General features: G+C 39.2%; 1 protein-coding gene across 2 annotated transcripts in view; it reads left to right on the forward strand.

Annotated features, from left to right (window-relative positions):
• The first annotated feature begins 929 nt into the window (after positions 1–929).
• The window catches only part of EMSY (EMSY transcriptional repressor, BRCA2 interacting), a 183,956-nt gene continuing 169,510 nt past the window's right edge, over positions 930–15,375 (forward strand). For both annotated transcript variants that reach the window (XM_074216919.1, XM_074216921.1), the window contains exon 1: positions 930–2,378. The gene's annotated coding sequence lies outside the window, so the exon portion shown is untranslated. The remainder of the gene's footprint in view (positions 2,379–15,375) is intronic.

Here is a 15,375-nt window from a genome sequence, read left to right on the forward strand (position 1 = left end):
TTAGTCTAAATTCCAACCCCAATTCCACAGGATTAATGATGAAACATCTTTCTCATATCCTGATAGAGAGGTGAAAGACTCAGACTGCAAAATGAGACAATTTGACAGAAGGGGGAGACATGGCCTATGTGGAAACTTGTTTTAACTGACTTTACATCGATTTTTCTTTTGGTTTTAATCTGATAGGGCATGGGCTGTCTTTCTGTCTGTATTTGAATTTCCAGACCTTAATCCATAGAAAAGACTAGAATACATGCTTGTTGATTTGATCCGATGCAAAATGGGACCAAACTTCACCCCCAATTCCCAATCATGAAGAGGGATGATCTAACCAAGTTCCCTCTGCTGGAGGCGTAAGGATTTGAGACTGCTCCCTACGCGGCTGCCGCAGCACCAGGACTGCGCGGGAAACGAGGCGCCGCGCACGTGAGCCTCTTCGCTTTGCCCCGCCCACCCCTTCGCTTCCGCCCCGCCCTCCGCACCTGCGCACTCGCTCTTCCTGCGGGCGCTTCCTCGCGGGGCTCCGGGTTTTCCGAGGCGCGAGAGCTCGTGGCCGGGATGAAAGCACACACACACACACACACACACACACACACACAAACACACTCATCCCCAGATCCTTGACCGCGGGAAGCTGAAGACCAGGTTCAGTTGCGTGCTGCTTGGGGCTTCGAATGGCCACCAGCCCCCCGTTTTAGGAGAAGTCCGCGGGCTGCGTTGGAGGGAGGCCCCCGGCCTGGACTGGATCGGGAAGGCCCGAGAGCTGAGGATGGGTGACGTGTCTGGTCCTTCCCATGATGCATTCCGGCCTCGCTGTGGGAGCGCCCTCCCTCGCGCGAGTGCGCATGCTCCGGCTGGGGTTGAGGGCAGCAAGTGTGAGCGTGATTGGGCTGAAGAGCCCGCACGCACGTTGCGCAGGCGCACGGACTGGTTCGGAGCCAGCCGAGGAGAGCACGCGCCTGGCCCAGGACCTTTGCTTCCCGGAGGCATCAGGGCTTCCGCGGATCTGCGGGGCGGGACCTCCCAAACTTTTCCCCTCCCGGCCGGCTTTTTTTTGTTCTGCTTTTGTCAGTGCTTGAGAAGTTAGCCCGGGGCTCACCTGGATCTTGGGATTGTGTATTCATTCCCCTTTGCTGTTATCGCACCTTGCAAGGGCCACTTGGCATCCCTCTGAGGAAGAAACTATAAGGAAAGCTGGATGGTGTGACTAACTTAAAGAGGGAAGAAAAAAATGGAATTGGAACTGATTGTAATCTGGGCTGCCTGGGGTCACCCTGAGACTCCTCCTCTTTCTAATTCTTCACCCTCCACCTCATCTCTAGGGGCCTTCAGTTGGATCCCTATTGGAGAATCCTGTGGAAGAGATTTCTGCTCAAGGAGCGGGGTGGACAAGATGCCCTCCTTAGGACTTTCCAATGCTGGGATTACAGGTTTCTGAATTCCAACTGGATACAGCCAATTTAACAAAGTTGACCAGTTCATATTGTGCTGGGACCTGTAGCACAGTGTCTGATGTAGTAAGCATTTAATAAATGGGCATTTCTTTCCTTTTTTTGAGTGACTAGAGAAGTGCCTATTAATTTCAGGTGTCCCACACAAAAATGAGTAACCAATATTTAGAGCAAAGGATTAGTATCAAATTTTGTGCGAAGTTAAACCTGTAAGTGAGACACATGATATGGTTTATTTTTTGTTTTTTAGGTTTTTTGCAAGGCAACAGGGTTAAGTGGCTTGCCCAAGGTCACACAGCTAGGTAATTATTAAGTGTCTGAGGTCGGATTTGAACTCAGGTACTCCTGACTCCAGGGCCGATGCTCTATCCACTGTGCCACCTAGATGCCCTTACACATGATATGTTAAAAGAAGCTTATGGAGATGAAATAATCAAAAGCAAGGGTTTTTGACTGGCATAAAAGGTTTAAAATCGACAGGAAAGATGTGCAGGATGATTTGTCACTCATTGGACCAAAGAAAATAGTAAAAAAGTCAGATATTTGATTCATTCAAATAGATGCTAAACTGTAAGAACCATGTCTGAAGAGTTACAGTTAGATAAGGACAAAATCAGACTCATTCTGAAAGATAACTTGAATATGAAGAAAGTGTCTGCAAAGTCTGTGTCAGACCTTTGGAGGGATCAACAAAAGCAGCTAAAGCTTGATATTTCTTCTGAGAGTTCAGGGGAAGCCCCACCAAATGATGCTTTGTTGAGAAAGAATGTTCCTGCTTCTGGAATACAAGGTTATCCAGCGGGATTGTGTCAGGGAACTACCTCTGCCTCCTTCATCCTCCCTCCTTCACTCATCTGAAGGTCAGCTGTGGAAATCATCGCCAGTGAGCCTCCCAGCAAAGTTCACTCAGGATTGGTTATTCCCATGGTAAGAAGAATAGAAAAGATTATCTGAAACTTCCTTCCTTAGTCCCTTAGTAAATCCTTCCTTAGTTGTGTCCCAGTTCTGATGGCTGGTCTTAATTTTTTCCCTACTGCTTCCTCAAGTCCTTTGGACTTCCTGGTTACCTCCTTTTTGCAACCGTGCATCCCATCCCAATTTGTGTTATCTCCTGATTGTTGTTTATTTTAATGAATTTTGGGTGTCCATTCAGTAGGGCCCTTCTGATACTTGTATACAATACTCTTGATAGCTTTTGCTTATTAGACTACCAGTGCATCACTACTTGCCTTTATATTGCTGTTCTAATTTCGTCATCTTTCCTGGTGTTCCCCAGATCACTTGCCAGTGTTATATAGTCTGTATAAATGCAGAAACCATCTTCATTCCTGCCACCATACCTCTTCCTTTTATTTCTGGGAACCTCTCCCTCCCCAGACTGAGTATTCATCAACCAATATTGTTTGTTCTTCTAGCTCTTTCCCTTAAAATGCAATTTGGTTAGACTTAAAATTAGGGCATCAGTTGCCTAGGGCCTCTACTTGCTGGAAGGGAAGAAAACTTAATCCTAGGAAATATGGACCAAGAATTGGATGTTTGAGGAAAAGGAATTGTTTTTCTTTTGTTTGTTTGTTTAAGAGGAAGCATTCCAAGATCTGCAAATTGGAAAATGTTTAATGTTATAGTACATGTCAGATGTTCTTGTCTCTCTGTAGATAACAATTGTAATAATTATGTGAACTCTTTTGTTGTATCTGACTCTTTGTGGCCCCATTTGGTATTTTCTTGGCAGAGATACTGGGGGTAGTTTGCCATTTCCTTCTCCAGTTTATTTTACAGATGAGGAACTGAAACAAAAGGGATTAAGTAATTTACCCAGGGCCACACAACTCCTTAAGTGTCTGAGATTAAATTTAAATTCAGGTCTTCCTGACTCCAGGGCCAGTGAGTCACCTAATTCAGCCTTCATTATAAATGTATTATAAATATTATAAATATAAATTATAAATATAAATAAACAAGGTTCTCCCTGCCCAGATTAGAAATTTTTCCAATAAATCAGTAAGTGGCCAAGTGAATCTATGAGAATCTAGACCAAGAGCTGTTTAAGTTTTCCAGCTATACCAGCTTCTAGGGTCACTGTATGACCTAGCTGATATGGTGAGACTCTGCAAGTCAGTCCAACCTGACCAATATTGAAAGCTACATTACCTTCAATATATCATGACTGCAGAATCGGGATATTATTTAGCAGGTGGTCCCATGAGCTCTGCCTAGGAAAGCACTTTGTGGAAGGGAAAAGGGACACTTAAAAATAAGGGTGGAAATCACAAATAAAGCAGAAAGGTTATTCCTGATAGGAGCAGTGATAAATTGGCAGGTACAGAGGAGAAAATGCAAATTATAAGCATAGGGAAGAAGGAATAGAAAATTTGGCTACTGTTGAAGGTTTGTATAGTTGGAGATTATATAAGAAAATTATATATAAGTCATATTGTGGAGAGCATTGATATCACTTTGTCCTGTTAACCTTAGGGATCTGTGGGATTTTTTTAAGTGTGACAGTGAAAATGGTGTTTGAGGAAAATAAATTTGGCAATGGTAATGTAGGATGAACTGAAAGTTGGGAGACCATTTAGGAGACTTACAGTAGAGGTGATAAGGATTGAGACTAGAATAGTGGTAATGGACAGGTGAGCTCTACTATTTATTTATATGCAGGTATCTATAAGACTGGAACTGAATAATATTCATTTATAGAGAAAAGTCAAAGATGAATTTAAGTTTTTAGATCAGGGTAGAATAATGGTACTTATTAGCAAATAGGGAGATCCAGAGCAATTTGGGGAGAAAGTCCTTTGATCAGTATAATATCTTGCTACATTTCAGATAGAATTTTTCAGCATCTAATATGGAGGAACCACTATCAAAGCCGAGTGAAGCTTAATTGTCTTCATTAAATTCAAGAGTTTTGAGTGACATAGAATCTATGACTTGTCCTGGGTTACATAACTAGTCGTCGTCAGAGGTGACTTTTGGGCAGTTTACTTCATTTGAATAACTAAATCCCACAGAAAAAAAAAAACATAATATGAATTAAGCAAGTACTTATTAAGTATCTACTGTGGGTCAGGTAGCAATTAACTGGGGGAGATAAAAATTTAGAAGACATGTGCCTGTACTCCCATTCTTATAATTACCAGTCATTTAAGCTATGTTTGTAGGAGATGAGCACCTTGTTGAGAATGCAAAAAGGAAGGAAGAAAATAGTATCTATGAAGGCTTTACTATGTGCCCTTCAGAAGCTTATGTCCTAAGGCAGTAAAGGCAACATACATAAAGAAGTGAAAAGGGGGCAAGGAGAAAGTAGGAAGGTGGATCTGGGGCCCTCCACAAATTGAGGCTTTCAGAATTCTTACCAATGTGCAGAGGGCCTGGGTTTTGGCGGATATTCCAGGAGTGGTGGCCAGGCAGCAGAGGAGGCAGTTTTTGAGGTGGGGGAGGTTCAGCTTATATTTGTGGGAACATTTATACCTTAGAGAATCCTTAAATCCTATACTTTTGATTCCTTAGTTCCAACAATTTGTGACCAAGGGAACAAGATTCTTGTCTCCCAAGAATGAAAGGGATTTAAGTTGTAACAATTTTGTCAGTTTCTAACATGCTGGATCCAGATTTCCTTTGGGGTGTTTCTTACTTCAATGGTTCAGCCCCCATCCAGAAACTCAATCACTACTTGATAATATTCTGTATGCTGATATTATCTCCCCTTTGCAAGTATACAGCTCACAGAATTAATGCAAGAAGATTCTATTAAAAGAAAAAATAAAGACATCAAACTAGACACTATTCAGTGAGCAGCTCTATCCTGAAGATCTATAGAGCATCTCAGTCCAATCCTGAATAAGGTTCTGCTTTCAATGTGTCAGTAGGCAAGGCTTCCCTTATCAAATATTCCCAGCTATTGCTGTGAGTAGCGGGCTCCTCACTCCTCTTGTTTCTTTCCAGAAAGTACATATGTTGGTGTCTCAGATACTTCCCTCTCTGTGGTCTGGATGGCAGTGCCATGTTGTCTTTAGCAGGTGATACTTCCCAGTTATTGCTTTGCCTTCTCTTCCATGAGGCTCCTTTGAGATGGTGTTAGCCATTATTCTAAGGCAAAGCTGAAATCCTCTGCCAAGGAAAATCCCCTGCCTGGGCATAGCACTCACCACCATAGAGGGGAATGCTACCAGGCAGACTTTTCCTTGTCTGGAAGAAAATAGTCTCTTTTCATTACACACAGCTCTAATGATGCAGGACCATATTGGGACTTCCTTTCTTATGCATTGCCAACACTGGTTTCACAAAAGCCTACCTTTAGGTAACAGGACCCAGTTACCAAGTTTTTAAATGTTTCTTTCTCCATTTCTGGGTTAGCTATGCTAACTACTGTCCTTAATCATTTTTTTGGTGACTTGCATGAAGACATAGATAGTGTGTTAATCAAGTTTGTAGGGGCCACAAAGCATCAGATTTTTATTCCAGCAAAGAGCATGCACCTTTCAGGAATGTAGATCATCTAGACCAGAGGTGTTACACTAGGGCTTAGGCTATAAAATTATTGCATTCGGCCTGAAACAGATTAAAATGTAATTGGGAAATATTTAACAAAATTAATAAAAAAAAATAAGGTACAACATAAATAATGTTAATTTGTAGTTTTCTAAATAAATATGCAGCTGCAAGGATGCCTTTTTATTTGAGTTTGACACCACTGGTCTAGGACATATTGTCTCCTTAGAGATTTCAGATAAATGAGGGACCCCAGTTCACCTATTATTTTTGGAGAATATTATTATCACTGTCATGTGTCCAGAACTGCCTGTGTACAGGGTGATATTATCAAGCTGAAAGCAGATCATGCCCACATAAACAAAAAAAATCACAATATCTTACAGGTTTCCTGAATTGCTCAATTACTCATTACTCAGTTACTGAATCATGTCCATCCTAGCATTGCCATGTACCTATATACTAAGGCTGCTTTACAAAGAAATCTATTTAGTATTTTATTTTTCCCCAGTTACCTGTAAAATAATTTTTAATGTTCATCTTTAAAGCATTGAGCTCCAAATTCTCTCCCTTTCTCCCATGTCATCCCACCTCCATTGAAAAAGCCAGCAATTTGATATAGCTTATACATGTATAGTCATGTATATGTCTTTCATGCAAAAACTTTCCATAACACTTAAGTACAAGGGTTGCTTGACATTACTTCACTTAATCAGTCAATCACCATGAATACCACTTCACCTAATCAAGTGGCCTGCTTTTATGCTTCCAACCTAAATTATGCTTTCATCCTAAGTTACTTTTTTTTAAGGTGTATTTTTTTTTTTTGCAAGGCATTGGGGTTAAGTGGCTTGCCCAAGGCCACACTGCTAGGTAATTATTAAGTGTCTGAGACCGGATTTGAACCCAGGTACTCCTGACTCCAGGGCCAGTGCTTTTATCCACTGCATCATCTAGCCGCCCCTCTAAATTACTTTTTGAAATTTAATCTAATTTACTTTTTGTTACTTAAGTTCCCAACTATCTTCCTCCCTCCCTGTCTCACATTAAAGAAGGCCATTATTTGATACAGATATATAAATATATGTGAAACCATACTATGCAAACCTCTAAGTTCTTCTCTGGAGGTAGATAGCATCTTCCTTCATAACTCCTTTGTAGTTGATTTAAATATTATATTACTCACAATAATTTGGTTATTCATAGTTTTTCTTTGAACAAAATTGTTGTTACTATATACAAGAGGTAATAATGACCATGCCATCCTCTGGAATTGCCAGGTTCTCTGTCTTTTTTCCTCTAGTCAAATCTATCCCCACCCCCCAACCCAGATGGCAGAATCCCCAGTTTCAGTTCTACCAGTAGCAGGAATTTTGGTTTTCCAAGAGAAAGCAGAAGTTAACCATGTTTCCTATCATGAATCAGAAAGAAGAATGTAACATGTACTCACTTTGGAGAAAGTTATTATTGCAAGATTTTTACTCAAGGAAAAGAATAACATTTTAAAACTAACCACCACAGATCCCATAATTAGCCTAGCTTGCATTTCTGTCAGGGAGATAAGAAGGCCATTGTATATACCTATTTTACAGATAAGGAAAAAAAGCTCAATGATTTAGGATCCTTAGAGAATTTAGTGCTGCAAAGAGCCTTATTCTCATTCATGAGTAAGTTGAAGTCTAGTGATTTGACTAAGGATTGGGTATTCTTTAGGCAGTTGGGCTGCAGCTTTCTCTGAAGAATTTAAATCCTGCATAAAAATTACATAAAATAGAAGACATCCTTAGTTGGGATAAATCCAGTTTCCCGGATCCTTGAAAAGAACCTGGGTTCAAGTTCTATGCTTGCCATAGACTGACTTTATGATCTACCAAACTCCTTGCCTCCTCTGAGCCTCAGTTTCCCCATCTTCAAGATGAGATGTTTGATTTTTCTAAAGTCCCTTCCAACTCTGATAATTTATAATTTCTGATCCTTCCCTATTCCAAAACTACATTATTTTAATCCAAAATTTCAGCAAGTTTGTGTCACAGTTTTGGAAGAGCAACTATCTAGGTTGAACCTTGTTATGACAATGTGAGCATCATAAAATAAAATTTTAAAAAACCCAGTGAACAGTGAATCATCTTTGTTTTTATTCCAGTTTATGTAGTTGCTGAACTTCAGTACTGGTAGGTCTCTTAGAGACCTTCAGTACCATCCTGCCATTTCACAGATGAAAAAACTCAGAGTAGGGAAGTAATTTGACCAAAGTATAAACTAATTCAAACTTTTTTTCATATAAAAACATGATAGTAATTTTTCTGTGATATTAATTTCATAGTAGAATATTTCCTATTTAAACACAAAATGCATATGTGAAATTTATTTCCATTTAACATATATTTGTTAAGTTTCTTTATGTCAGAAGCAGCTTGGCAGAAAGGAAGAGTAGAATGCAGCAAGACTTGGGTTCAGATTCTGCCTCTAACATCCAGTTGTATTTCCCTGGCAAATCACTCAACCTTCAATATTCCAGGTGACTCTCTACAACTAATAGTTGCAGGGAAATATTGACTTCCATTGGCAGAAGGAATTCCCTCATCTAGAAATCCCACATACCAATAAAATCATAGATGTGATTCTTCTCCCCTTCAGCTATTGGTAGAGCCTTCCAAGCACCTTGTGATGCTATTTTGGTCTTCTTTGAAATGAAGGATAACAATCTACTAACAGGGTGATAGGGTAGGGGGAAGATCCCTTCCCTCTGGAAGGTTGTTATCTAATAGGGAAGATAAAACATGAATCAGAAGCCATCAAACAAAAATGGTAAAGATCTCCCTTGTCTTCAGAGAGATTGTATGCCACTTGTCAAGCAGATTAAATGGGGATTCTTTATTTTTTTTGGTATAAATTGAATTAAGATAATCTTTGAGGTGCTTTGCAGCTCTCATATTCTGTGATTCTGGTTTTTTTTTAAACTTAAGTGTAATTTTGCTTCTCTGGAGAATATACTGATGACATTGCTTTTGTGCTTTTTCAAAGTAAAGTATATTTCTTATTTATTCAATTGGTTGGTTGTCCTTTGTTCAAGAAGGGTCTACTATATGTACAGTACAGTAGGACTAGGGGAGCTAGAACATACAATAAAGACCTCCTCACTCGAAGAGCATATTATTACTCCTGACTTCTTACTGTTAGGTAAATGAGACAGGGAAAGACAAAACAAAAGGAAAACAGAAAAAAATTGTACTGAGATGACCTGATATGATCCTTGTTCCTAGGGAGTTAATCATCATTCATTCATTCGACCACCTCTTTTTATTATCTATGTTCCTCATAACTTTCATAAGTGAAAAAATAAAGTGGGCCAGTTATCCATAGCCAAAGTCATGTCCATTGGCAAACGTAATTTTTAGTGAATCAGAAGCTCTGGTTTTCCATTTCTTTTTGATTATAGAGATCTGACCTGATTTTGTGTTTTACCTGGAGCTGCCAAAATAAAGGAAAATAGAAATAAATAATAAAAAGTGCCACAGCCATGTTGATGGATCTGCCACAGAATTCTTGGATGTCTTAGAACAAAACTGTATTTGCTTTATCATCTCTTTTTGGGTCTCTTCCCATTTATGATGGCATCAACTGGTTTGTGCCCAAAAAGCTAAAAGATGTTGCACAGGGTGGTTTTCTGTTTGACCTTTGCAGATGAATTAGGGTCTTAAAACTGGCCAAATGGCCTTGAGTCCTAAAGCTGGGCCATTTGGCAGCTTTTGGATCCAGCCTAAAAAATGTGCAGTAAAAGAAATAGAGAATGTGAGAATCATCTTGCAAGTACATGAGCTTAAGCAGGTGTCTGAGTCTTGGGGAAGGAAAACTGAGATAAACAGGTTTTGTGAAAGGAAACAACTTGTCTTCCAATGGACTATGCCAACTGTCAGGAGAAAAAACATTTCTATTTTACCATATTAGATTGGTGGTATCTTTACACAGTGTGAAAGGGACCCTTGATTCTCTGGGGAATATCTAGCAAAACTGGAAGGATCTGTAACATAAATTTAATGATAGACTATATATGTTCTTTGTCCTAGTTCAGTTCAGAAAGTCTCATCACCACTCCTACTTCACTCCTTTGTATGGGGTGTCTTTTTTTTTTTTTTAGATTTTTCAAGACAGTGGGGTTAAGTGGCTTGCCCAGGGCCACACGGCTAGGTAATTAAGTGTCTGAGGTTGGATTTGAACCCAGGTACTCCTGACTCCAAGGCCAGTGCTCTATCTGCTGTGCCACCTAGGTGCCCCATGGGGTGTCTTCTCTCAATAGAATATAAACTCTTCAAGGTCAGGGAGTTTGTATTTGTACTTCCAGCACTTAGCACAGTGCCTGGACACATAATAAGCAATGTTTTTTTTTTGTTTTGTTTTTAGAAAGCAATGTTTCTTGACTGACTGATGGACCAAGTTGGAAGTAGTTTATGTATGTTTACACACATCTGATGGCAGTTTGAGGGGTTGTCTCTGTGCTGGGGAAGGAGGGTCACACTGAGAAATCACATTCTTCAAATTAAAAAATGTTAGAGATAGGTAGATTGTGCAAATTCTGCATTGGGTATGTAGTTTTCATGAATGAGCATTAACCATCAGATTGGAAGAAAAGGATTTAATTCTACTTTTTTATGGTTTCATCATCATTAGAAATTAAGTTAGTTTCTTATGATGATTTTTCTAAAACTGCCTTAAAATCTGTTCTCTTGGTTTCTATGACACTTTTAAAAATGTTGTTTGTCATACCATAGAACAAAGCAAGTTGAAGGCTTATTTCTATGTAGGTGCTTCTCCTACAGTGTTGAGGGTAGAAGTGACCTTCTAGGTCATCTAATCCTACCCCTAGATCCCATTTCTAGACCAAAAAAATTGTAACCAGAGAAGAAAGCCTCCTTCCTCAAAAAATCTACAACTAGTTGGGAAAATTATAACAAGTGTCTCTAATAAAGACCTTATTTCTCAACTATATATAGGACTGAGTCTAATTTATAAGAATCCAAGTTATTCCCCAATTGATAGTCAAAGGATATGTCTAAGGACAGTCAAAGGTTTCAGATGAAGAAATTAAAGCTATCTATAGTCATATGAAAAAGGTTCTAAATCACTGTTGATTAGAGAAATGAAAATTAAAACAATTCTTGAGGTTTCTAATATGGCAGAAAAGAAAAATGATAAGTATCGGAAAAGATAGGAGAAAATTGGGACACTAATCCACTGATGATGGAGTTGTGAACTGATCTAACCATTCTAGAGAGCAATTTGGAACTGTACCCAAAAGGTATAAAACTGTTCAGAACCTTTGATTCAGCAATACCATTACTAGTTTATCCCTAAGATATTAAAAAAATGGAAAAGGACCTATTTGCTCAAAAATTCTTAGAGTAATTCTTTTTAGTGAAAAAATATTGGAAGTTGAGGAGATGTCTATCAACTCAGGAATGGTTGAACAAGTTGTGATATAAGATATACTATTGTGCTATAAGAAATGACAAGCAGGATAACTTCAGAAAAACTTGACTTACATGAACTGATGCAAAGTGAAGTGAGTAGAACCAGAAGCACATTGTTCACAGGAACATTAATATCCTATTGTAATCAACCATGAATGACTTAGCTATTCTCAGCAATGCAATAATCTAACACAATTCCAAAGGATTCCTGATGAAAAATGTTATCTGTCTTTAGAGAAAGAACTGATAAAGTCTGAATGCAGATTGAGGCATTCTGTTTTTCTCTTTATTTTGTGTGTGTTTTTGTCTGTGTCTTCTTTCACAACATGACTGATATGGAAATATGCTTTCTATGATTGCATATGTTTAATCTCTGTAAAATTGCTTACTGTTTCAGGGAGAGGGAAGGGAGGAAGAAAACTTGAAATCAGAAAGAAAAAATTGTTAAAATTATTTTTGCATGCAGTTGGGGAAAAATAAAATAAATGAAATTGAAAATTTTCTTAAAAGATCATAGTCAGTTGGTGTCAGATCTAGGAGTTCTAACTCCTAGTGCATACTTTCCCTCTCTTCTTATCCCCAACAAAAGAATGCTTTACAAAACTATTCATTATAGAATATTTTTATCAAACTCCAATGGTGCATTTTATGATTTCTTTAACTAAGAAAACTTAGATTTTCATAAAACTTTTCAGGAAAATATTTAATGCACTGAATGATAGAATAATGGAGCGAGAGTAGACTTGATAGGTCACTTTTCCAGCTATTTCATCTTTACAGATGAGGAAACAGAGGCTCAGAACTCTCAAGGAGGTTTCTTGTCCAAAGTCACCCAGCATGTCAATGATGAGATCAGAATTAGAAGCTAGGTCTTCCCCCTTGCAATCTAGTATTCTCTCCTCAAAACCACATCTCCCCATATTTTCCTAAGGTGTATTCTTGTTTCATCCAGTTGCTTTGTGTTTAAAAGGATATTCTGGCATCCAGTTTTGCATTTTTCCAGATGTTCCTCCCACCTTGTTGAATGATGTTCCCTTCTGTATACTCTATGATGTATTTTAATCCTCTTCTCCTGTCTCTGCTCTGTGGATGATCTAGGCTTAGGAGAACCAATAAAGATCGTAAAGCTCTCAGCTGTTCCATCTCTTATTTCTGGGTGTGTTTATATTCATGACACAGTGTCTGCAATTGTGAAATTTACCCCCTAATGAGGACATCTATTTCCTGAGCCATATTCTTGGGTTTCCAGACATCCTGAAAATGGCCTTTGTACTTCATTTGTGGCCACCACCAGCCTTGCCCCACAAGAGTGATGTTTCCATGGTAACACATGCTCCTCAAATGGGAAAACAGAGGGAGACTCAGGGGAAAAGAGGGAAGGGGCTTTCAAATGCAAATAGCTAAAAAAAAAAAGGGACATAAATAAGACACTTGATGGTGTGTGGTGAGATCACATTCCACTATAAATGACATGGATTACTGACTCTCATCCATGCTCCAACTTAAAGTGTTCTCTCAAGTTTTCCTAGCCTGTTCCTCCTTCCTCTCCCTCTCAATGTACCTTTCTACCTTCTGTCCAATGGCTTTATGCATATCATCCCTCTCATTTGGCAAAGCAAAGGCAAGGACTGCATCTTGTTCTCATGTTTTACCAGAACTGAGCCCTTCACAGAGTGGGTGCTTAAATTTAGTCAGTTAAATATTAAGGCCCTACTATGTGGCAAGCACATCCAAACACTGGGGATATTTTTTTTAAAAGGAAAAAGACAGTTCTGTAGAGAAATTCACATAGCATATTGTAGCTATGTACAGAAAAACTATGTGCAGGATAAATAGGAAATAACAAAATCTAATTGTATAGCATTATGTATCAGACAGTGCTGTAAACTCTTAGGATATCTCTTTTAATACCCCCAACAAACCTGGGATTTAGGTTCTATAACTCTCTTTTTAAATATTTTTTTAAGGCAATGGGGTTAAGTGACTTGCCCAAGGTCACACAGCTAGGCAATTTTTAAGTGTCTGAGGCTGGATTTGAACTCAGGTATTCCCGACTCCAGGGCCAGTGCTCTATCCACTGTGCCACCTAGCTGCCCCCTATAACTCTCCCAGAAGTTGGGAAGATCTGAGTCTAAGACACATTTGTGGTTTTGAGCCTCAAGCTGGGATTTGAACTCAGTTCTCCTAGATCTAAATTGAGTACTCTTTCCATTAGCCCATGTTGTCCCTTCCCCAGTATCCATAGATATACATAGACTCTAGGAAGGAAGCATCACCTGAATAGCCACTTTGCATCAGGGCCATGAAACCAAGTTAGGCAGTGAAGTGAAGGCAGCAGAGAATCAGGCCAATAGGATACTAGCTTGTCCTGGGGCCCATCCAGGAGACATTGTTTGGACAAATAAAATTTCTCTCCCTGTCTTGTGCCTCTAGCTCCGAGTCATGTGGTGATAGCCCCCTGGAGGTTTGATTAAAAACTTGGAGCATCTCATAGCATCTTAGGTCTTATAGCCACAGAAAATGGTATGTAAAATGTCTCTACAACCTGAGAGGAGAAGGTATCAGAACATGGCAAGAGATGAAGTCTTTCAGGGCAGGGAATAGGACACATTATCCCTGGAAAGGAGGATCTGACCCTAGGCAAAATGGGGGAAGGACAGTAGAAGAGTGCTGAATGTGTCTTTAATTACTCTCCATAATGTGCCCCTCCCTAATACCTAAGAAACCTGAATTTCCCAGGTATCTTACTGTGGTGTCCAACTCATGCCTACCTTCTCCTGGAAATATCTTAGGTTCTGCATTGGGGTCCTCAGACATCAGTTTGGATTTATGAGTACAGTTTGAATTTGTTCTTCAAATTAGGTGCTACTCATTTTCTCTTGGTACTACCTTCCCTCTCCATATCTAAGGCTTTACTGGTAATCTAATGGTGAAATGAAAAATTCACTGAATATAGATTTAGAAGTCCAAAGTTAAGTACCAGGTAGACCATTTACTAGATAGAGGCTTCTAGGTGGTTCAATGGCCTTGGAATCAGAAAAACCTCAGTTCAAATCTACTCTCAGACACTTACTAGAATATGTAACTCTAAGCAAATCACTTTATCTCTGTTAAACTTCAGTTGCTTCATCTGTAAAAATGGGAATAATAGTATTAATAATAATTCTTATCCCTGAGAGTTGTGGTGATGATAAAAGGAGATGTTTGTAAATTGTTATACAGAAAAGCTACATCTTGGGGAAATTCATTCACCCCTCTGAGCCACAGTTTCCCCATATATAAAAATGGGGGAGGGTTGAACTAGATGATATCTAAGATTTCTTAGTTCTAAATGCTGTGATCCTTTTCTGAACTATTTTTTTAGGGGTTTTTTTTGCAAGGCAAATGGGTTAAAGTGGCTTGCCCAAGGCCACACAGCTAGGTAATTATTGTCTGAGACCAGATTTGAACCCAGGTACTCCTGACTCCAAGGTCGGTGCTTTATCCACTATGCCACCTACCCGAAGGAGAACCTTCTAAAGTGAAGACCAACTGTTCTTGACTCTTTCCACCATCAAAACTTTTCTTCTAGGAAACTCATCAACTTTCTTGAATTCAATAGGAAATAAGTAGATAGCCATTCAAGTTCTCTGAATAGTGAGTGCTACATGTAGCTCTATATTTAGAAGACTTAGGTTCAAATCTCACCTCTGTTTTTGATGATTTGTTGAAGTCTGGTAAGTCACAACCTCTCTGGACCTATTTATTTGTAAAATGAGATGGTTGGACTAGATGATCTGAGATCCAGTGATCAGACTGAGATATTAGGAAGGTTATCAGAAGCACTGGGGGATGATGCCTTGGAAAAGAAATTGACTACTGACAGGGAAACCACTTAGAAATATAAATTCAGTAGAATCTAAGCTCCTTGGAGGCAGAGGCTAGTTTTGTTTTTGTTTTGTCTTTGTATCTCCTACACTTAG

This window comes from Macrotis lagotis, chromosome 1 (genome assembly GCF_037893015.1).
Source record: "Macrotis lagotis isolate mMagLag1 chromosome 1, bilby.v1.9.chrom.fasta, whole genome shotgun sequence".
NCBI lineage: Eukaryota > Metazoa > Chordata > Mammalia > Peramelemorphia > Peramelidae > Macrotis > Macrotis lagotis.